Raw genomic sequence first — 23,326 nt, 5'->3', positions numbered from 1 at the left:
TGTTCTGGAACATAAACAGCCTAAAGGAATCTCATGCAAACACAACTCTTACGGTTTATATGTTTATTGATATATGTGTGTGTCTGTGTGTGTATCTGTGTGTGTGTCTATCTGGACATTCCTGCAGTGGATGTGATCTTTTACAATAAACTTAGAGAAAAAAGTGACAAATGTAAGCAAACATTAATTATAACTAAAGGGCATGATAAAAATCAGAATTTTCCTTTAAAAACTAAAAATTACTCAGTAAATGATGTTGGAAAAATTAATCCACATGTAAAAAAAAAAAAAAAGGAACACTGACCTTATACCATATACAAAAATTGGCTCAAAATTAATTAAAGAAATAAAAGTAGGAATTGAAATTATAAAACTCTGAGAAGAAAACAAAGGGGAAAGCTTCATAGTATTGGATTTGACAATGATTTATTGGAGATGACACCAAAAGCACAGGCAACAAAAGAAAAAATAAGTAAATGGATTTCATCAAAATTATAAGCTTTTGTGCATCAAGGATCCTATTAACAGAGTGAAAAGACAGTCCACAGAAATAAGAAAATATGTGCAAATCGGGTATTTGATAAGGGATTAACATCCAGAATATATGAAGAATTCCTACAACTCAAAAACAAAAAACAAACAGCCCAATTCAAAAATGGGCAAAGGACTTAAATAAACAGACATTTCTCCAAAGAAGATATACAAGTAGGCAATAAGCACATGAAAAACTGTTCAACAGCACTTCAACAGTTTTGCAAAACAAAACCAAAATGAGATACAACTTTACACACATTAGGATAGCTATTATAAAAAAAAAAAAAAAAAACAGAAACTAACAAGTGTTGGCAAGGATGTGCAGAAATTGGAAGCTTGTGCATTGCTGATGAGAATGTAAAATGGTGCAGCCACTGTGGAAAATGATATGATCATTACTCAAAAAAAAAATAGAATTACCATGTAATACAGCAATTCACTTCTAGATATATACCCATAAGAACTGAAAGCAGGTTCAAATAAATATCTGTACACCCATATTCATAGCAGAATGGTTCACAATAACCAAAAGGTGAAAGCAACCCAAGTGTCCATCGCTAGATGAATACATGCATAAAATGTGGTATATTCAGCCTTTAAAAGGAAGAAAATTCTGACACATGCTACAACATGGATAAACCTAGAAGACATCATGCTAAGTAAAATAAGCCAGTCATAAAAGAACAAATATTATATGATTACACTTACATGAGGTACCTAGAGTAGTCAGATTTATAGAGACAAATTAGAATGGTGATTGTAAGGTGGGGGGTGGGGGGTAAAGGGGGAGCAGGGAGGGAGGAATGGGGAGTTAGTGTGAAATGGGTACAGAGTCTCAGATGGGGAAGATGAAGTTCTGGAAATGGATGGTGATAATTATTGCACAACAATGTGAATATACTTAATGCCATAGAATTGTACACTTAAACATGTACAGTTAAAATGATAAATTTTGTTATATTTAACCACAATTTTAATAATTAAAATTTTTTTACCCATAGCAAAATCATATCTGCAGCATTTTTAAATCATGGATTTTCATTTTTGCTTTCATATCTGAGATCACTAGGGCTATGACAAGGGACAAATCTATTCCTCTATCCCCCCGCACATAAACTCTGCAAATTATGAAATAGTCCAATCTGAAAAACTGTTTAAAATAAATACCTGCAATACCAGGATGCGTTCTCCCACAGGAAGTTTGCACTGTTTCTTAGAAGTTTTAAAATCCTGCACAGTATTCACCACCTCACTATATACATCCTGTTGTCATCTTTTCCCCCAAATGGAACAATTTCATCTGTATTGAGTGAAGAACTTTCCTTCTAAGAAATTGCATTATCAGCACTTGCAGCCTCTCTCCTCACTTTGATATTGTGCAGATTCAAATAGGCCTGGAACCTACAAAGCTAGGTGTAGTTTGCAGCAATAATCTCATCAACCTCACTTTCACCATGCTTGGCCTTTAGTTCTTCCAACAAACTCCGAGCCATCTTCTGAATGTACATGAAGCTAAAAAACATTCAACTTTGATGCTCATTCTCTTGCTTCACAATCAAAAGCTTTTGGGGCATCTGGGTGGCCCAGTCAGCTTAGTGTCTGCCTTTGGCTCAGGTCATGATCCTGGAGTCCCAGGATCGAGCCCGGAATCGGGCTCCGTGCTCACTGCTTCTCCCTCTGCCCTTCACCCAGCTCGTGCTCTCTCTCTCACTCCCGAAGTTTTCAATTCTGACAGGCACTCTTCCTACTATCCCTGGCATGGGCCCAACCCTTTTCACAAAGAATAGATGATCAATTCCTGATTGCTTCTCCTGTGAAATGATTCATCTTATATACTGTATTTACATGGAATGGTTACCTTTTATTTTTTATTTTTGTCACTTTTGATCTTTGCCATTTATCCCTCTTCTTATAAGTACTCACACAGTCAATATGATAAACTTAAATGTCATTAAATGCCAGCCAGGTACAGGCATTTAAAGTGAATAGGCTATATATAAAAGAGATTGCTGGAGTTTTATAGCAAAACCTTTGGGTACTTGGTTCACCTAAAAGGACACAAATGGAATAAAGAGAAAAATAAAAACGCTGAGTTAATGCTCGCTTCGGCAGCACATATACTAAAATTGGAACGATACAGAGAAGATTAGCATGGGCCCTGTGCAAGGATGACACGCAAATTCGTGAAGCGTTCCATATTAAAAACAAAACAAAACACTGAGTTGACAAAATAAAACAGTTTGTAGTCCAAGGGCCACCAGTTAATGACTAATACCTTACAGGAAACAGCAAAACACAGCCAAAACTAAAATGGCTATAGACCACCTACTAAAATTATTTACTGCTGGTGAGCAGAATGCAAACTGTTTGCTCTAGAACATAGCTCTGTTCATAATTATGGAAGTTCTAAACTGACTATAAATAAAAAATCACTGGAATAACATTATCACCACAGGGGGCGCCTGGGTGCCTCAGTGGGTTAAGCGACTGCCTTCGGCTCAGGTCATGATCCTGGAGTCCCGGGATGGAGTTCCACATCGGGCTCCCTGCTCAGTGGGGAATCTGCTTCTCCATCTGACCCTGCCCCCTCTCATGCTCTCTCTCTCATTCTCTCTCTCTCAAATAAATAAATAGAATCTTAAAAAAAAAAAAAAACACACATTATCACCACAGGGGAACAAGTTAAAAAAAAAAACTTGGTAACTGTAGAAAGGTGGTAAAAATGTCATAGATCAGCAATATTTTTTATATTTCTCAGCCTAATTTTATTCTAAACTGGATAATATATTTGTCTGGACACATGTATTTTCATGGCCTTTGACCTTTTTAATCAGACAGAGAAGAAAGCAAATATGACTCATTTAAGAGCTTGGAGTCCTTGGAGACTTACTTATATACAACATGACATGGAAAATAAGGAATTTATATATTGCACTTGCGAGCATCCACTAAGTTGAAATCCTTCACAATGCTGCAGGTTGACACTACAGAATCTACTTTCTAAATGGGGAATATGATTAAAGCTGGGTTAACACTTCCCTGTAGTTAAGAGGCACTCCATGCTGATGCACTAATAAGATGAAACCAATGAATTGATACAAAAAAAAAAAAAAGCTTTCCAGAGTGTGTTTAAATGCAAATGTGCCATCTGCCTTGCAGAGTTTGTTGAGCAATAGGGTGAATACACTGAGAAAACCTTGTTGAAAAAGATACATAAGGTGATCTTGTAAATGAGGAAGCAGTGCAGCGAAAGTAGGTATCTGCAAGAAGGTCAGCTTTGGGATAGGGAGTTTGGTAAGGTAATGACTATATACTCTCAGTTCAATCTGCTGATGCTTGTTTTGTGGCTTTTATTTGTGTGTGTGCTTGGTTTTTTCCCTTTTTACATTTCAATAATATGTACGTTGTGTAAGATTTGTATAATGTCTGTTATCCACTCATAAATCCCAGATGATCAGTTTTTTCCTCTTTATGAAAATTCCCAGGCTCCCTAAACTGAGAGCCTGCAACACAATCGAAATTCAAGGAATATGCTTGAATTTACAAATAAATAAATGTTCAACAATCCAGGAACATGTGGAAATAGTAACGACTATCCCCAATTTTTTAAATGATTCCAATTTTTGAAAAAGGAAAAGAATTGCCAGTGTACTAATGAATATTCCACAAAACTGAGGGTCTAATTGTAAAGCATAATCTATTGTATATGCATTTCTACTATAATATCATTTACCCCACTTATACCAAAATTGCAAAAAATTAAGTGAGAATATGTCATAGATTTAATACTTCTAATTATTTTTTAATATCAGGATTATGACCTTAATTTAAAATATGCTCATTTGTCAGGTATAGATTGAACCCTATGAAAATGCAGGCTTTCCACACAGTGTGATATCACAGTGATATCAGAAAAGCCACATGGAGTCAGTAACCTGCGTATCTTCCACAGCACCTGAAATTCCCATGTTGCCATCAACCCCTGGGTTTGTTTTGCTCCCGAGGGAACTTGTAAAATATGATAATACAAAATTGTAGCAAGGCTTGTGTACACACCCTCTTTGATCAGAGCAGCTAGCTGCCATTTTGGATAGTGAAGAGAGCACCCTGGTGAGAAGGGCATGGGACAGGTGCAAGAACTGAAACCCTCCAGAGCTTGGGTATATCAGATGACCACGAGATAACATAGTGAGACAAGAGCCATGGACAAAGCTTAAAAACCTTACAATTTTGCCCCTCCTGCATACAGAAGGGTTACTATAGCACACAACCTCCTCCTCCCACCACTAATAAGCACAGTTTTCAATTCAAGGTCGGCACTCAATACACACCTGTGGGTGTTTTATTAAAGGCTCTATATGTAAGAGACAAAATGAATCATTACATTTACCCACTTATGCTGCAGTCTTAAAAACTCAAAGACCCTTCATTCAAGTCCAAGGTGAGCAAAAAAAAAGCCATGTTAATACAAGAAATTTAAAACCAAATTAACATCACCTTTAAGAATTCAGGTTTCTTACTTGTTTTGTTAGAAATGACCTTATACTCAGAAATGCTAATTTAGCAGTATACATACACACAATCCTATGACACGTTTCTCTTTAACTTTGTGGGGAAAAAAACCCTAAATACTGATTCCTGGAACATAGACGATAATCATTTGTTTTATGACATAAGTGACCCTACTACCCCATATAGCAATTAAATATGGATCTTCTGCTGTTTTTCTGGCAGTGGTGACAAATTTGTACAAAGTTACACATACACTCTCAGCTGGACTCTCCTTTAGCCAACAGTCTATATTTACAATACCATCCAAGTAATTGAGGATAAGAGAAACAGTGTGTGATTATGTACCCTGGGGACAAAAAATCAATACCATTTATTTATTTACCAGTGTCTGTCAGCACTCAGAGAAGCTGTGGCTATTTGTGTGGCCCTCTTCAACTGCAATAGTTGAAGCAAATAATACTTTTTTTTTTAAGATTTTATTTATTTGAGAGAGGGAGAGAGAACAAGCAGGGGGATGGAGAGGGAGAGGCAGACTCCCCACTGAGCAGAGAGCCTGATGTGGAGCTCGATTCCAGGACCCCGGGATCATGACCTGAGCCAAAGGCAGATGCTTAACTGACCGAGTCATCCAGGTGCCCCGAAACAAATAATACTTATATTAAAGATGGACAAGACTTAGAAGTGAAGTCTTCTAAACTTACCAAAAAAAGATTGAGATAATGAATTAATGACAAACTATGAAGGGTAATGCTATGTTATTTTTTAAGCCCCTTCTTCAACCCAAATGGGTTGTTTTTTATTAGAAGACATAAAACAGATTGTATTGTTAGATTTGTTTTCTTTAAGTACAGTAGCTGTCATATTTATCTCCTTGTCAAGTAGACAAGTAAAAGGAACTTAGGCACAAATGACAGAGCCTTCTATGTATCTTATTTGTCTAGCTAGAAAGAAAGAGAGTTAATGCACATGATTCCTTTTCTTTGTGTGGGTATTTACCACAATGGAAAACAGCCAGGACTCTCTGACCATGGTCTATAATGCACTAGCAAACATTAAAAGTCAGGGCATGAAATCCCTTAGCTAAAAGGTTCAGGTAATTTAATTACCGAAGATAAAAAGATTTTTTAAAAGATACCAAAGATAAAAATGAATCACTCAGGAACTTTAACATCATCTATCAATCCAATTCAAGCATGTGTTTCATCTTGCCCATTTTACAAAATAACTTAGACCCTCTAAAGAAAAATATTTGAAAATACCTTTTCAACAAAACTGGTTTCAAAAAATACTGACTTTTTTTAGTTCCAAGAGAAGAAAAGGGTCATTCAATGGGAATGAGAGGAAGAAACTCTTGAGTCAAAGGCAGGGCTCCAGAATGCCTTCACACCTAGTATTATTTTTGCACATTCATTGAACATAGTTCAGATAGCACTCCTACTGAAGTAGATGTGAGCTGAGTGTGCCAGGGAAATGTCAGGCCTCCTGGCTTCAAATGGAGAACAAAATATCTCTAGTGATTCTCCTTTTCCCTAGAGGTCATCTGATTTGTGGATCATGAGAATCAACTATTCTAACCATCAGAAGCATCTCTAGGAACAGCAATATGCTTTTTGATGTCTAACATCCACATCATCAACATTCAAAGCTCATTATAGAATTAGTGTTCTGGGGGAACCTCGATGGCTCATCAGTTAAGCGTCTGCCTTAGCCTCGGGTCATGGTCCTGGAGTCCCGGGATCGAGCCCCGCATCGGGCTCCCTGCTCAGTGCGGCAGTCTGCTTCTCCCTCTGCCCCTCACCCCGCTCTCATGCTCTCTCTCTCTCTCTCTCTCAAATAAATAAAATCTTAAAAAAAAAAAAGAATTAATGTTCTGTATTAAACAAGGCATACATGATCCTCTGCATCTACAAGACATTTTTACATAAGACACAGCGAGGGGAACAGAAACAATGCATAGAAAATAAATCACCTGTCTTTTCCAAAGGTAGATATTTTCTTTTATGATCCTTTATTAATCTTTATAACCATTACTATCTGTGAGATGTTAATTTAATTCCAGGGTAGTATCAAGAAACAACCAGAGGACTGAGGGTCAAAGAATACAGACCCAAAAATAGAAACACACAAATACAACCAATGGATTTTTTTTAAATGTGAAAAAGAAATTCAATGGAGGACATATGCTATTTTAACAAATGCTGCTACAGCATCTGGATGTCCATGCATATGGACTATGGTTCCTTGGTATTCTCTTGTGTCTCTGACTTTATTGTTATGTAATATCATAACCTGGCATTTCCCCTTTTATTCATTTCTGATATTGGTGATTTGTGTTGCCCTTTTTTTGTCTTTGTCAGTCTTGCTACACGTGTACCAATTTTATTGAATTAACTTTTCTTTTCATTGATTTTCTCTATTGTTTTTCCATTTTTAATATCAATTGTTTCTGCTCTTATTTTTTTTTCTTTCTTCTTGCTTTGGGTTTATGTTGCTCTTATTTTCCAGGTTCTTGAGAGGAGACATTAAATTATTGATCTGGGCTTTTCCCCTTTTCTAATATATGCTTTTAGTGCTACAAATTTCCTTTTTGGCACGGCTTTAGCTGTGTCCCAAATTTTGATATGCTGTATTTTGATTTTCATTCACTTCAGTGTACTTTTTCTGCCTCCCTTCAGACTTCCTCTGTGACCCATGGATTATTTAGAAATATGTTATTTAGTTTCCAAGTGTTTGGAGATTTTCCTACTATCTTTCTGTTTGGTTTCATTGTGGTTAGAGAACACACTCTGCATGATATCAATTATTTTAAATTTGTTGAAATTTGTTTTATCACCAAGATATTGTCCATCTTAGTGTATGTTCCATGGGCACTTGAAAAAAAAATGTGTATTCTGCTGTTACTGAATGAAGTGTTCCATAAATGTCAGTTCAGATCCTGTTAGGTGATGCTGTTGTTGAGTTCTTCTATATCTCTGATGACTTTCTGTCCCATCTTCTCTATCAATTATTGCAAGACAGGGTCTTGAAGTCACCAGCCACAATGGTGAAGTTGTCTATTTCTCCTTTCAGTTCTATCAGTTTTTACACTACCTAATTTGCAGCTCTATTGTTTGCTACATCTTTCGGTGGATAGACTCTCAGTTTCTAATAATTTTCTTTGCCCTGAGGTCTATTCTAACTGATATTAATATACTTATTTCCGCTTTCCTCTGATTAATATTTTTCATGATATATCTTTTCTCATTCTTTTACTTTCAGCTTTCCTATGTCACATATATGAAGTGCTTATTCCTATATCATATATTTGAAGTGAAACAGTATACAGATTTGTCATTTGAACCCAGTTTAACTAATGTCTCTTTTAATTGGTATATTTAGGTCATTTACCATAATTACGGATATCTTAGGGATTCAGTCTACCACTTCATTTTTTGTTGACTGTTCTCTCTGGTTTTCATTTCTCTGTTCCCTTCTTCATAAATTCCTGTTGGTTATTTCAACATTTTTTTTAGAATTCTATTCTAATTTGTCCATAGTGTTTTTGAGTGTATAGTTTTATATATTTTTGTTTACTGGTTTCTCCAGATACTTTTATTTATGTATGACTTATCACAGTCTACTGGTGTTATCATTTTATCTGTTCAAGTAAAGTATAGAAATCTTACCCATGTTTGCATTCCTTTGCTTCTCCTCCTTATAATTATTTTAAATATTTCTTCTATGTATATTCAGAATCATATCAGACAGTGTTATAACTTTTGCTTCAATCATAAACATAATTTAGAAAACACAAAAGGACAGTCTATTGTACTTAGCAATATTCTTGCTTATCATGTTCTTTATTCCTGTATGATCTTCTATGGTTCCTTCTTTTATCCTTCCCTTTCTCTTTAGAGAATTTCTCCAAGCCATTATTTGAAGGTACATCTGCTGGTAACAAATTCTCTTAGTTTGCTTTCATGTAAGAATGTCTTGATTTCCTCCTCAGAGGGATTTTTTTTTCTGGGTATAAAATTTGGGGCTGAAATTTCTTTTCTTTCACCACTTGAAAAATATTATGCCACTTCCTTTGGCCTCTGGGGTTTATGGTGACAAATCCACTGTCTTCTGAATTGTTGTGTTTTCTTTTTTTTTTTTCTTTTCCCATAGATAAGGTGTCATTTTACTTTGGCTGCTTTCAAGATTATTCATTACCTTTAGTTTTCAGAAGTTTAATTATGATGTATCTTGGAGTAGATTTCTTTGGTTTCATGCTTTTGAGGATTCACTTCAGCTTCTTGAATCGATAGGTCTATGTCTCTTGTTAAATTTAGCAAGTTTCAGCTGTGATTTCTTTGGGTATTCTTTCAAGCCCACTCTCTTGCTGCTCTCCTTCTGTGACTCTAAAGATAGAAATGTTGGAACTTTTGTTACAGTCCCACAGATACCCGAGGCTCAGTTTGTTTGTTTGATTGATTGACTACTGGTGTTTTTTGTCCATGTTCTCTATTGTTCAGATTATGTAATTTCTATTGTTCTTTCTTCCAGTTCACTGATTCATTCCCTGTCCCCTCCATTTTGATGTTGAACCTATCCACGGAGTTTTGTTTTGTCTTGTTCAGTTACTGTGTTTTTCAGTCCTAAAATTTCCATTTGGTTCTTCTTTATATCTTCTATTTTTGTTGTTGTTGTTGAGGTTTTCTGTATTTTTCATTTGTTTCAAATGTGTTTGTAATTACTTGTTGAAGTATTCTATCATAGTAGTTTGTCAGACAGTTCAAACATCTCTGTCATCTCAGGATTAGCATCTATTGATTGCCTTCTTTCATTTAGTTTGAGATCTTCTGGGCTCTTAATATGCTGAGTGTGTTTTTTTAATTGAAACCTGAATATTTTAATAATGTTACAAAACTCTGAATCTTATTTAAACCTTCCACTTTAGCAGGCTTGGCGGGGGGGTGGGGGACGGGATTGCCTTATTATTGCCAGGTGGAGGCAGACATCCAGGTGCCTCACTCAGCATTCATTGACATTAAAGGGGAGGAGGAAGTCTCCTCATTACTGCTAGGCAGAGTGGGAGTTCCAGCATCCCATATGGTCTACATTGGCACTGCAGTAGAGGTGACCTCATTACCTCTGGGCAATGACAAAAGTCCCGACTTCACTAGTCCTCCTCTGATATGGCCCCAGAGGGAAAGAAAGGGACACTTATTTGCTATTAGATGGGGGTGGAAGTCCAGCCTCCCCACACAGGATCTATATTATTTTTTAAAACTAATGTTACATTCATTGTCATCCAAGCTCACTGGGTTTTTTTTAAGGTTAATATTTATTGTTTGAAAATTGCAGCATGAATGAAAAGGATCATTTCTAGACAATGTCATAATTAAGTTTCAAAGAAGCCATGTATGTCTATCATGTTATTTTTCCTTCATAAAAAACATTAATAGCTTCTCATTTCTTGTGGGATGAACAATTTCAGCAGTGCCATGCAACCTCTTCAATGGTCTGGCCCCAAATGCCACTGCAGTCTCATATCCTACCATTCTTCTACATATTCTCAAGGGCATTTATCAAAATTATTCTATTATTTTCTTACTATATTTCATGTGATCTACAATGCCCTCAATTATAAGGCACTGCATTATTTTCTATAAACTAAAAAAGAAAAATACTGACCATTACATTTTATAATACTATGAATTTTAAGCAATTTCAGAAGTATTAAAATATGAAAAAACTGGCCTAAAAATTAATGAAATGTGATAATCATTAAATAGATACAAAAAAGCAATTTCTAATATGTGTAAGGTATGAAGATCTAAAGAAAAACAACAGTGTGAACTGAATTTTACTGTTACATCTATCCACACCTTCCTGCCATATTTCATTCCCCTGTCCTCATTTTAGAAGGAACACTATTTTGAATTTTTAAAAATCACCACCTGCTTTTCTTATCATTTTACCATGTATGTTTGTACCTCTAAGCAATATGTCACTTGTTTTAGCATATTTTGAGCTTTTACACAAATGTGTTCTTCCATTATTCTGAAATGTACATTTTTTACTCAGTATAAACTTCCTGAGATTTATCCATACTGGCACTATAACTCATTCATTTTTACTGCCACAGTATTTTGTTATGTACAGTTGACCCTTGAACAACACAGGTTTGAACTACGTGGGTCCACTTATATGCAGATTTTTTTCAATAAATATATGTATAGTACTGTAAGTGTATTTTTCTTCCTTATGATTTTCTTATAACATTTTCTTCTATCTTACTTTCTTGTAAGAATACAGTATATAACTCATAGAGCATACAAAATATGTGTTCATTAACTGTTCATCTTATCAGTTAAGTCTTCCAGTCAGCAATAGGCTATTAGTAGCTAAGTTTTGGGGGAGTCAAAAATTTCAACTGTGTGGGAGGTTGGAGCGCCTAACCCACCCACGCCCCCCACCCCCATTGTTCAAGGGTCAACTGTACATTTACCACAATGTTTCTGTCTATCCTACCGTTACTGCTGATAACAAACATTTGGGTGTTTGCTTTGTGTGTATGTGCCATTACAAACATGCTGCCATGAACACCCTTCTCCTTGTCTGCTGGGGCACATGTTCAAGAGTTACCCCCAGGAATATACCCAGGAGTGAAATTGTTGTGTCTGAACTAGGGTTGAACCAACGCAATTTTATAAGATAGTAAGTTTGTAACTATGTACCGGAAGCAGCATGTAAATATTCCAGCTATGCCCTTGAGTTCCAACGTTCACTGTTCACTTAGTTTTAAGGGATCTATTTTCCCATACTGTCAAAAACAATAGTCAATCAACTCTCCAGCCACCTCTTCAAAAAGTCTGTAACATGGAACTTAAAGGTGAAGATTTTGGAGCCAGACTGCTCAAGATTGCTATGAAGATTAGATCAGTTAATACATATAATGTGATTAGACGGGTACTTTGGGCATAATAAGCACAAAATAATTATTAGGTATCACTGTTGTTGGTGTTGTTATATTGAATTACTTATAGAACCCTGAAAACACTTAGACTGTGGTCTAGTGTATTGGTGTATTTGTACAAATTGCTCTCTTATACTGGGATGTCCTTTCCTCCATCCTCCATCCGAACTTCATACTTAAAGAGCAGTTCAGTAAATCACATTTAGATACGTGCAGAGTTGATCATCCCCTCGAGGGCCACCACTGCCTCTGACATAGGACCTATTACACTGCCTAACAATCATCCATTGATTTCCCGTCTCCCTTCCTGCAGTTTCAGTGATATTGGAGGTATAACTTTCCTGATCTTTAGTAGCCCCTTGGTAAATGTTTGATTAATAAATGAATAGGCAAGTGAATAATTATTAACAATTACAACATCAATGGGATCTGCCTATAGACATTTGTTCAGCTTTGCTAAATACACTGGGATAAATTCAACTGGGATAGAAAGAGTTAAAATGTACATTCCACCTGTTCTCCTAACAGAATCTTATTAAAGGAATTCTATGGGGTTTTTTTTTTAACATCTTAGGATAGAAGACTCTTTAAATGTGACCTTTTTATCTATATGCAACCATAATAACCTTTTCTACAGCCAACTTTGTAAATTAATGTTCTATTTATTTTCTTCTTCTGTGAGAATGTCACCCCATAGCATAAGGAAATGTCCAGAGCCTTGGAACACAAAGCCATTTTATGGATCTACTTCCTCCTGTTTTAGTCTTTAAATTGATTAAATATATTATATATATATATATATATATATATATATATATGTTACAAATATATATATATACATAAAACAACCCTTTGTTTCTTTCTTTTCCTTTAGATTTAGAATGAAGAGATAATTGGCTGCTAGAACATTAATACATACCTGCAAACCTTATGCAAGCAATAAATGAAGTCCACGGCCCATTAACAGGACTGCCTTCTGCTACTTCTCCTTCATCCAGCCTTACCGTGAACAGCTCTCATTCAGACAGGATAGTCCCAATTATTAGATTGTTACATTTTATGATGTATCTAGTCTTCCTCCCTAGTATTGCTACCTAAATGGCCTCAGTTTTAACATTGGAATTGGGCATTCAAAGCAATTTTTCTCCTAACTGTGACTAAGTCCTTTAACTCTCCTGACCTGACATAGAACTAAACTTTTCTGGTTGACTGGTGCTTAAAATGCAGCACCTAGAATTGAACACAATACTTTATAGATGTGATCTGAAAAGTTTACAATGGATTCTCATTTATGCATCTATTTATTTTACAAACATGTACATCTTTATTTTATTGTATATTTGCCTTAATATACCTTAAGAATATATTTGGGAGGTAGCCATGTCACCACTGTTAACAGACACCAAGTTTTTTCCATACAAATATATTTTTATTAAATTTCATCTCTTTAATTTTGTACTCTCATTGCCAATTAAAATTCATATTATTGAATCTAACAGAATTGTTATTCCACTTCCATCTGAGTCACCTGAATATTTGTTGACACAGAGTTCTTTAAGGGAATGTCTGACAGACAATATCATTTGCATGCTCAGAGCTTACCACAATGTCTGGTAACAATAGGTGTTCAATATAAATTGAATGAATTAATTCTTAAAAGAATGTATATTCTTTAGTATTAAAATCAGTTAAAAACAAAGTTCACCTACTTTCCTTAAATATCTTTCTTTTTTCCCTATTTCTCTGTCTCATAAAATGACATAACCATCTTTAATTTTATCCGAATTTTAAACCTTGGAGTCATTTAGGATTGAGGCTTTTTTTTTTCACTGCCAATATCCAATCATTCATTCACTAACTTTCCAACCACGATGTTGATTGCATCACTCCTGCCCTTTCTATTCTAATGAGCGATGCTATTTCAGTCCTTCATTAAGAAGAGTGACATTAATAGCTTTTATTGCTAATGAGACACTTGTCTCATGATTTTATATAATCCTCATTATGAATTATGACTTGACTTACTGGACTTATTTGCAGAGTAGTCCCTTTTCCAGACAAACTTTCACATCAGCAAGTACATTTGCTCAAACAGCTCCACTTAGCAGCAGGAAACACACATGCCATCACAGCGGTGACCTGCCAGCCCTCTGCTGCTAGCTTTCTATGTTCAGGGAAGAAGTCAAGAGAATTGCAAATAAATACCCAAAATGTTGATGCTTGTTTATGTACACACCAAACGTCACATCTATTCCACATTCATTACCTGAGAACCAATTGGGCCAGGCTCTTTGCTGTTGGCAAAGATGAATAAGACACAATTCTTGCCCTCAAATTCACAGTCTTGCAAGATGGACAGATATGGAAAAAACAAATATCCAACATTAGGTACCAAGGGTGGTAGAAATAGGTACAAAGCATAGAAAATATTGTCCAGTTTCTGGGACCTTTGGGAATAACATTTTAGAAAAAGTACAGGAATGCAATTAATATTCACCATGTTCCTCTTCCATGTCAGGCTTTCTGCTATAAGTTTGTTCATATTGTTTTATGTGTATAGGAAATGTAGGAATAACTAATGATAAAATTTTCTTGGCAAATAAGAAAATAATGCTAATGCCTTTCTGCAAGAAAAACTGCAAATACAGAATCAGTGACTTCTAGTCAAGATGAAACAGCAAGATATACCACCTCTGCTCTAAACATATAGCAATGATGGATAAAATATGGGAAGATAATGCATCTTCTAAAACAAGCTAAAACAAAATAAATATCTGTTTTAACCTGGCCTCCCAAGAAAGCATAGCCTTGGGCAAAGACTTACTACTTTAGTAAGTAGTATAATTCCATGGAGTAGAAATGAAGGGAAAGAGGAATGAGACAGGGAAGAAGGTAAAACCAGTTCAAGGTACCAAGAATGACTGATTGATCTTCTCCTAAGACTATCTTCTGAGCAGCTATATAAATGACTTTCCAACCCAAGGAAGAAAGGAAGACTTTACTGACAGGCTCCCATCTCCCACTGGTTAAAGCTTTACTACACAAGTCTTGAACTCTCTTCCAAACTCCCTCACACACACACACACACACACACACACACACACACACACACTCTTCCAGGTTATATGTGCTTGGGGCCACAGCATCACCTGCCTGTCTCCAATCAGGACCGAAGATGCTGGAAATGAGAGAGTGCATGGTGAGTGCTATTGAGCCACACCTGCATGAAGGCTGTTTGGCTTTTCCAAAGAGAGCTGGTCAATGCAACAGTGTCTGTGGCTAAAAAGAATGGCTGGGAGTCCCAAAGACAAGTTATGACGAAAGGACTGGAAGTGTCTATGCCTAACAGGTGTCTAATTATAATTTCTATAGACTTGAAATGCAAAGTTGTGAGCAGAACCAAAGTCATGGTCTACTGGGCTTGGACCCCAGCAGACAGTGACCTCCATCATACATGATAATGATAATCACAAAATAGAGGATGGTGGTTATCCCCAGGGAAAGAGAGAAAGAAGGGAAACAGGATTAGAAAGAAGTTAGCAGAGATTCAACAGTCACCATCATGTTTAATTTCTTCAGAAGAGCTTTAAGGGGAAAATGGCAAAATACTACATGGATAATTGCTATATTCTCTTAACTTTTTATATGTTTGAAGGATAGCTAAATAAATAAAATTCAAGAAATTAAAATACATATGATCATTAAAATGGTACTGATCATGTTAACAATACTAATTATTTCCATTTGGAACGTGTTGTAAGCATTTGAGTCCTAAATGTGTTTTAGTTGAAGATATTCCCCTCTAGTTTACTTCTGTGAAAAAAAAATCAGGATAATTCCAAGAGTTATTTCTTGTTGACACACACCAAATGAATCAGGATATCTTTTTGTAGTACATTTCAAGCTTGAGTCAGTCTTTAAGATGTCACTAAAAGTTTGAGAGGCTCCTGGCCAGTTCAGTCAGAAAAGCATGTGACGTTCTGCATGGAGCACTGGGTGTTATGCACAAACAATGAATCATGGAACACTACATCAAAAACTAATGATGTAATGTATGGAGATTAACATAACAATAAAAAAGAAAAACATGTGACTCTTGATCTTGGGATTGTGAGTTCCAGCCCCGTGTTGGGTGTAGAGATTAACAAATAAATAAATAAACAAACCTTAAAAAAAGGTTGGGGGGGTGGAGTTTGAAAGGGTAGTTTGTCTAGATCCTATTGCCCAGTCCCTCCATTTTCACCCAGATTATACATGGTTTGTCCTATTTATTCGTGCGTTTATTTGGTGGAGAAATGAAATGAGAACCTAGAACATCAAGTCTTTGCGTTAATATTTATAAATGAAAGAGAGCATCTTCATTTGTATCTCTCCAAGAGGGCTTTGATGTCATTCTCTCCGGAAGCAGAAGTACAGGTGTTCAATAACTCCTCCAATCTTACACTTCTTCACTTCCAAGCTTTACTCTAAATCTATGGAGACCCATTTTTTTTCCTTTCTCCCTCAACTACACACTTCAAAAAGAAGTTGTCAGCTTTGCTTACCAACTGAAGAGTGCAATGAAATGTCTGAACACTGCTGCTGAACAGAACTCATAGTATATAGTGGCCACTTAATCTGACCAATCTCCTTTGGGCAGCCCAAATCAGATTATCTTTCTCAGTAGAATACTCATCACACTTCCGTTAGCTTTGGACAAATCAATCTCACTGATCTCTTCAGGCTTTCTCAGCTAATCCTTGACCAGGTCTGAGGCGGGATTACTTTAAGTCTCTTTGACAACACAGGAAAAGCAGAACTGTAAATATAATTAGTGACTTCTTTCTACATTTTCTAGGAGACATTTCCTGCCCTAGGAGACTGGATGCTAGGAGCAAGCAAAGGAGGAGGGCAGAACAGAGAAAAGGGGGAAAACAGACATGATGGAGGAAAAAGTCTGAGTCCCATTGCAAAGACTTTCAAGCACTTGGCAAAAGCAGTAGAGCAGTGTCACACCTGGATTATTTGGCACTGAGAGGAGAGCATTTTTCAACACTCCTCTACTTTTTATAACAAAATTATTTTTGGTAATAATCATGAAATAGAATGAGTAACCGCCAGAAAAGATACAAAGACAGCCAACTTTTCTTTTTATTAAATTTTGTGAAAATATAATCATGCCAGTTTAAGTGAATGTTAATAAAACTAAAATGTCTACACCTGCCAAATCACACTGATGCAATGTTTTATTTCCTTGATTAGTTCTTTAGTTTTAAAGCAATTTACAAACATAAAAAGAGAGCAAATTTCAATTTTAAAGACATTATTTGAATTCAATAAAATCTTTCATGTAAGACCTAAAAATGTGCACTTGCTAAACAAAAACATCCCATCTCTCAGTCTGCACAATTTGAGTGTTTAAACTTCAAACACAAATAAAAACTCCAGATTGTCACATAGAGTGATAAAATTTAAATAATTCAAGTTCTAGTTCGTTATCTTTACACTTGCTGTGCCATCATTGTTTATTTTCAATCTATTATTTAAATGAAGGAATATGTATTCTCACAGGGGTTAGAGACAAGCCATGCCCCAAGCAAGCTAGAAAAAAGCCAAACCTTTACAAGGAAATTCTGGAAACAAGGGATGTAGCTAATTTCACATACGTCAGAGGCCAACCGTGTAAATGGGAATATTCCATGAAGAATACAACACAGAATACAATGTTTATTAAAGGATAAGCATAAAAACATGATAACATGAAATTTAGGATCTGGACCAAGAAAAAAATATATATATTTATATGTATATATAATATAAATGTTTATAAATATAAAATATATTTTATAATATAAAATATATATTTTTTTTAGGGAGCAGTATTTTATCATTGACATTATTTTAGTTGCCAATGCAAGGTGATAATTTTAAAAATCAATTTTCAGTTGGTTTTGTTATTGTTGTTAAGCAAAAATGTTTGAACACTGCTGCTGAACAGAACTCCTAGTATATAGTGTTGAACACAGATGCTTAACTGACTGAGCCACGAAGGTGCCTCATAACTTTTGCTTTATTAAAAATATGCAGATGTGGGGCACCTGGTTGGCTCACTTGGTTAAGCGGCTGCCTTCGGCTCAGGTCATGATCCCAGCATCCTGGGATCGAGTCCCGCATTGGGCTCCCTGCTCAGCGGGGAGCCTGCTTCTCCCTCTGCCTCTGCCTCTGCCCCTCCTCCCCACTTGTTCTCCCACTCTCTCTCTCTCTCTTTCAAATAAATAAAATCTTTAAAAAATATGCAGATGTGCTCAAATTAAAGTATGGTAAAAACAGAAATATGAACGCAAATATAAATTAGGTATAGGAAAATCTTGTACACGATTCCTGTCACACACACAAAAAAAATTTAAGCTTGATGGTCTCTGGGAACATTCTTGAACTAATTAGGTAACCCCTGGAGTATGTATGAGTGGAGCTGGTAGAGAGATTGGGTACTTAGAAGAATGTTCAAAGATATATATTCTTTATATATATCTATTCTTTTATGTCAGACAGATATCCTTTAAATGGTAGCTTTTAACCTTGGATGCACATTGAAATCACCTTGGAATCTTTAAAAAAATACTGATGCCTAGGCTCCCTCAAGTGATACTGATTTCATTGGTTGGAGGTGCAGACTGGCCATAGGAAACGTTAACCATCTCCTCACCCTGACTCTAACGTGCCGCTAAGGTTAAGAACCATTGCTTTAGAAAACTGCTTCTCTGTCCTTGGATTTTAAGTGGCAGCTAGAGAATTTCTCTTTAGGAGAAACTTGGATGAAGCAGGCTGGCTTTCACCAGACTTAGAAACCTGTCCTGAAGCTGTGTCTGCTTACCAACCTCATACGTTTAATGAGGTCGTATTATTTGGAGATGATTAAGGGTATTATTTCGATTGGTGAGAAATGACTCCTGCCACTAACCCTGTAGAGAACTTTGGACCCAAGCAGATCTTGTCTTGAATTACGACTCCAGGTGGCCACTGCAGTGCACTGCTCAGGTCTCCCTGCAGAGAGTCCGCTCTTGAGATCACAGGTGATTGGCAGCCTCTTGCTGTCCACACCTCTGGAGCTCAGAGCATCCATGCTTGCTTTGGGCTGCTCCCAGCCAGTGATGGAATATGGCAGGAACGCCAGAACTGGACCATTTCTACCCAACGCAGGACTCTTCTAATGGGCATCTTTGGCTCTGGGATTCCCTGAGGCACCGACCTGGATGAGACTCTCTCAGAACTCCATGCAATCTGAGGCTTTTCCTACCAAGACCTCCTTCCTTTTCTCTCCTTTCCCAGGTGTCAGACCGGCATCATCGGCTGCAGACTCTCCTGCTCCCTCCCTTTATCCTTCATAGCAGTTCCCTCAATAAACCCCTTGCAAATCTAATCTCGTCTTTGTGTTCACATATCAGAAAACCCGAACTGGCACATGACTCTAACACCACTCAGTATGGGACAGCTAATGACCTTCCATGAGCTTCAGTTTCTTCATCTGTTAAAATGGAGAGTAAAAGGGGCACCTGGGTGGCTCAGTGGGTTAAGTGCCTAACTCTTGATTTCTGCTCAGGTCATGATCTCAGGGTCGTAAAATCAAGCCCCATATCAGCTCCACACTGGGCATGGAGCCTGCTTAAGATTCTCTCTCTCCCTCTCCCTCTACCCCTCCCCCCCAACAACACTCGTGCGTGCTCTCTCTCTCTCTCAAAAAAAAAGAGTATAAATTATAAGAGATATTGTGATGATTGCATGAGATATATAATCAGTGAACAAGGTAGCCAACTTCCTGGAACACAGAAGGAAGTTAATAAATATTAATATCTCTTTTCAGCTTTTATGAACAAGTAGTGTATTTCCCTCACATCATTGAACATTTTGTTTTATAATTTATGTTTAATGCAGTGTGGTTGTGCATAGGGTATGGCACAGATGAATGGGATAAGGGGTATACAAAAGCAAAGGAGTTTCTAAAAAAAAAAAGATAAATATGTGAGGTGATGAATGTGTTAATTAACTAGATGGGAGGAATCCTTTTACAACGTATACACATACACTTGAAATATCTTAAAATTGTATTTGTCAATTATACCTCAATAAAGTTAAAAAAAAGAGGTTTCTAAAGACAAATACAACAGTAAATAAAGTAAAGGCATATAACAGATATGTTATATTAGTAACCTGGCCTGAGACAGAGGCACAAAACAAAAATAGAATCATGGGGAAAATGTTTTTACCTTATGTATATTTCATATATATATTTATTAAATATCATATATGGAAGTTTTTGACTGCCAAACGTCCTCTCAAATTCAGAGCATGGAAAAACAAGGATGCATGACTGCCATCAATCAGTATCTCTGAGGCTAAAGACAACCACAGGTTTCTGTCTGGTTTCAAAGGTATATATCTGCAAGAAATTGTTCACAGTCCAAGTAAATCCAAACTGGCTTGCTTCCCACAGAAACTAGCCAGCAGACACTTTGCAGCAATCTTGCAATAAACTAACAGCATTGTCAAAAAAAGGTTGGGGGGGAAAAGAGGAGAAATACAGAATTATACTATTTGGTGCTCCAAAATATAAGTAAAGATGAAAACTGAATTTTAAATCTCATCAGTTCTGCTGGAACACAACATTTGCATTCCTTAAAATGTCCATGTTATGCAAAAGCACACAATAAAAACTACAGGGCTTATGAAAAAGTGGAGTTAGGGACACAACACTCAGAAATTTCATCAGTGACACATTTTTTAAGAAGGTAGGATCCTAGTAAAAAAAAAATGGCAGCACAGCTTTATACATGTGAAATGGTTATGAAATACGTAAATACACAATAAATGCTGCACTTTACCTTGAAACAGACCTGAAGTTTGCAGAAGGGTTGCAACTTGTGAGTTGTGAAATGATGGAAGAAGGATTATCTGAAATGGGTCTGAAAGTTCCAACCCCACACATGAGTGGGTGTGGCTTATATTACACATGGGGAACAAGGTAACAGATAGATAGCGGGGGCTGGGGAGGGGGGCTCCTATGAATTCCTGCCCTGTTAGCTTCACTGGCTGCAATTGACTGCGTTCACCTAGAGTTTCTCACAAACAAAACTGTGCGGAAGCAAAGACAAAATTTGTGTCCTGACAAGTTCAAAGTTCCCTAATATGTCACTTGTGTTGGAACAATTTCATGGTTTCAAAAGAAGCACTATAGCAAAAGTTACTACTGTACCTTCTAAGTTCCATAAAGTTTTGTTCATTGAAAGGGGTATTTCATTAGGACATTAGATAATCATCACTGAACTAATGACAAAAAGCAGGTGTTAATTTGTCCTCTGGATAAAATCTCTATGTACACTAAATATATGTAGAAGTAGGACACAGACAGATTAGGAACTTTTGTAATACTGTTTTATCATTTCTTTTTTTAAGAAGCTATTACTAATCAAATAATTTCCTTACATTATAAAGAAAAAGAAACAAAAGAGGGGTTCCTTTTTGGTTCAAAAATATATGTATCTTTTTTCCTTCACATCCAGAGTTGATCTTACTAACATGTTTCTCTGGTCAGGTTTTCATCTTTGTGAGGTCTTATGCGCTGGTGGCTTGCATTTCACCTGAAACTAGGCAAACACCAGCTTCTGGCACCAATCTTTAAGAGAAGCAAACTATCTTCTGGTCCCACTTGGCCATTCATTAAGTTGGTAACCATAGACTCTAAGACTTAGGTCACTTACCACTTGAAGGCTCCTGTGTTTTTAAGAGAGTGGAACTAGATTTTAAAGTACCTACCAAAATTCTTATGATAGGCACAGTAGATTTCAAATTGCAATCCATTCACGCACAGTGTAATAGCTAAAATTTTATCGTCATATGATATTTTTCAAGTTTGCCAAGAGCTTTCACAACTATTACCTCATTTAACTTAATATAATTACATCTCCCCATATCAATGTGCACTGTGAATCATTTTCCTATCCATTCCATTTTTTTTCCATTTGTGTTATTTGAAATCTTTCCAGCCTACTTTTGGAAAACGAGACTTAACCAAGCATTTCCAGAAATGTGTTACAGTGAGTGTTTGAAGAGATCAGTTACAGCTAACATATGTAAAGCACCTGCAGAAACCTTCTGCAGCAGAATTGAAATTGATGAGGCATCAGTTGAGCCATTCAACTGTTGAGCTTCTCAATTACTTAGGACATAGAAGTCTTTTGTGTTTATTTGTTTGGCTTGGGTTTTTCATTCTGAAGAGTGAAACTGGTTTCAAGAACAGGCTATCAAAGGAGGCCACAGGGGAGAAATCCAATCAAGTCCTGTTAAGGGGGAATAGAACTTCTCCCCTCCTCTGCTTTCCACGAGGAGAGATTTGCCCTAAATACCTACAGCTTCTTGTGCATGAAGTGGAGTGAGTTACCTGATTAGTAGTTCGAGGAAAGAACTGGATGTGTCTCCCAGCTCCTTCTGCCTGCCACTCCCTTGTGATCCAGCTGACTACAGAGTGTAGGCATTCGGTTCTGTTATTCCAAATCCCATGGTTTAGAGGGCAGGCTCTGCCTCTGCCCACAATTTAGAAGGTCAAATCAAGGGAGTGTTAGGGTATGCTGTCCCGCACCCAGAATATTCAGAAATAGAATATTGCATGGTGTGCAAGTTAGGGAGCAAAAATAACATTGAATTATGAGGCACTGGGTGGGATCACACTGTGTCAGTTGTTGATTTTTGTGGTTGGCAAGGGCTTATATTGCACCATGCAACTGATTTTCACAGTTGCATGGTGTGCTTATGATCAGCGCAGCCTGAAGAGCAGCTCTGGATTTTGGACTTTCAAGAGATCAGTCACTACAGGATTTTGCATTTGGTGGGAAGCTGCAGCTTTTGGTGGCTTATCCACAGGTGTGAGGCTATTTTTATACAGTGAGGGGCTCTTTTTTACATAGTCAGGGCTCCCCGGGCCTTAAATAAAGTCACATGGGCCAAACAAACCTCCAGAAGCTGGCTGCTACAGCATGACCTTGAACTACCTACTGTGTGTGGACAACAGGTCAAACGGTTTTTGTTGATTTTACTACGTTTCTCAACCATGTACGTAGGCATTGTCTTTAAGTGCACAAGTGCCTATATTTTAGGAGTGCTTTCGGAGCACACGTGTTTGAGGGCTTAGCTTTAAATTTTGTGTGCCAGGCTACTGGGTATTTACCCCAAAGATACAAAAGTAGGGACCCGAAAGGCTACGTGCACCCCGATGTTTATAGCAGCAATGTCCACAATAGCCAAACTGTGGAAAGAGCCAAGATGTCCATCAACAGATGAATGGATAAAGAAGATGTGGTATATATA

General features: G+C 36.8%; 1 protein-coding gene and 1 non-coding gene across 3 annotated transcripts in view; one reads left to right on the top strand and one right to left on the bottom strand.

The window, feature by feature from the left end:
• Window positions 1-23,326, bottom strand: part of ARHGAP24 (Rho GTPase activating protein 24) — a 749,428-nt gene that overhangs the window by 720,419 nt on the left and 5,683 nt on the right. The window lies entirely within an intron of this gene.
• LOC116630309 lies at window positions 2,631-2,737 on the top strand. Its single transcript, XR_004298912.1, has one exon. It is a non-coding gene; the product is annotated as a U6 spliceosomal RNA (small nuclear RNA).

Source organism: Phoca vitulina, unplaced genomic scaffold, assembly GCF_004348235.1.
Source record: "Phoca vitulina isolate PV1807 unplaced genomic scaffold, GSC_HSeal_1.0 scaffold3, whole genome shotgun sequence".
Lineage (NCBI taxonomy): Eukaryota > Metazoa > Chordata > Mammalia > Carnivora > Phocidae > Phoca > Phoca vitulina.
The sequence above is the reverse complement of the archived record's forward strand: the minus strand, read 5'-3'. Positions and strand labels throughout refer to the sequence as shown.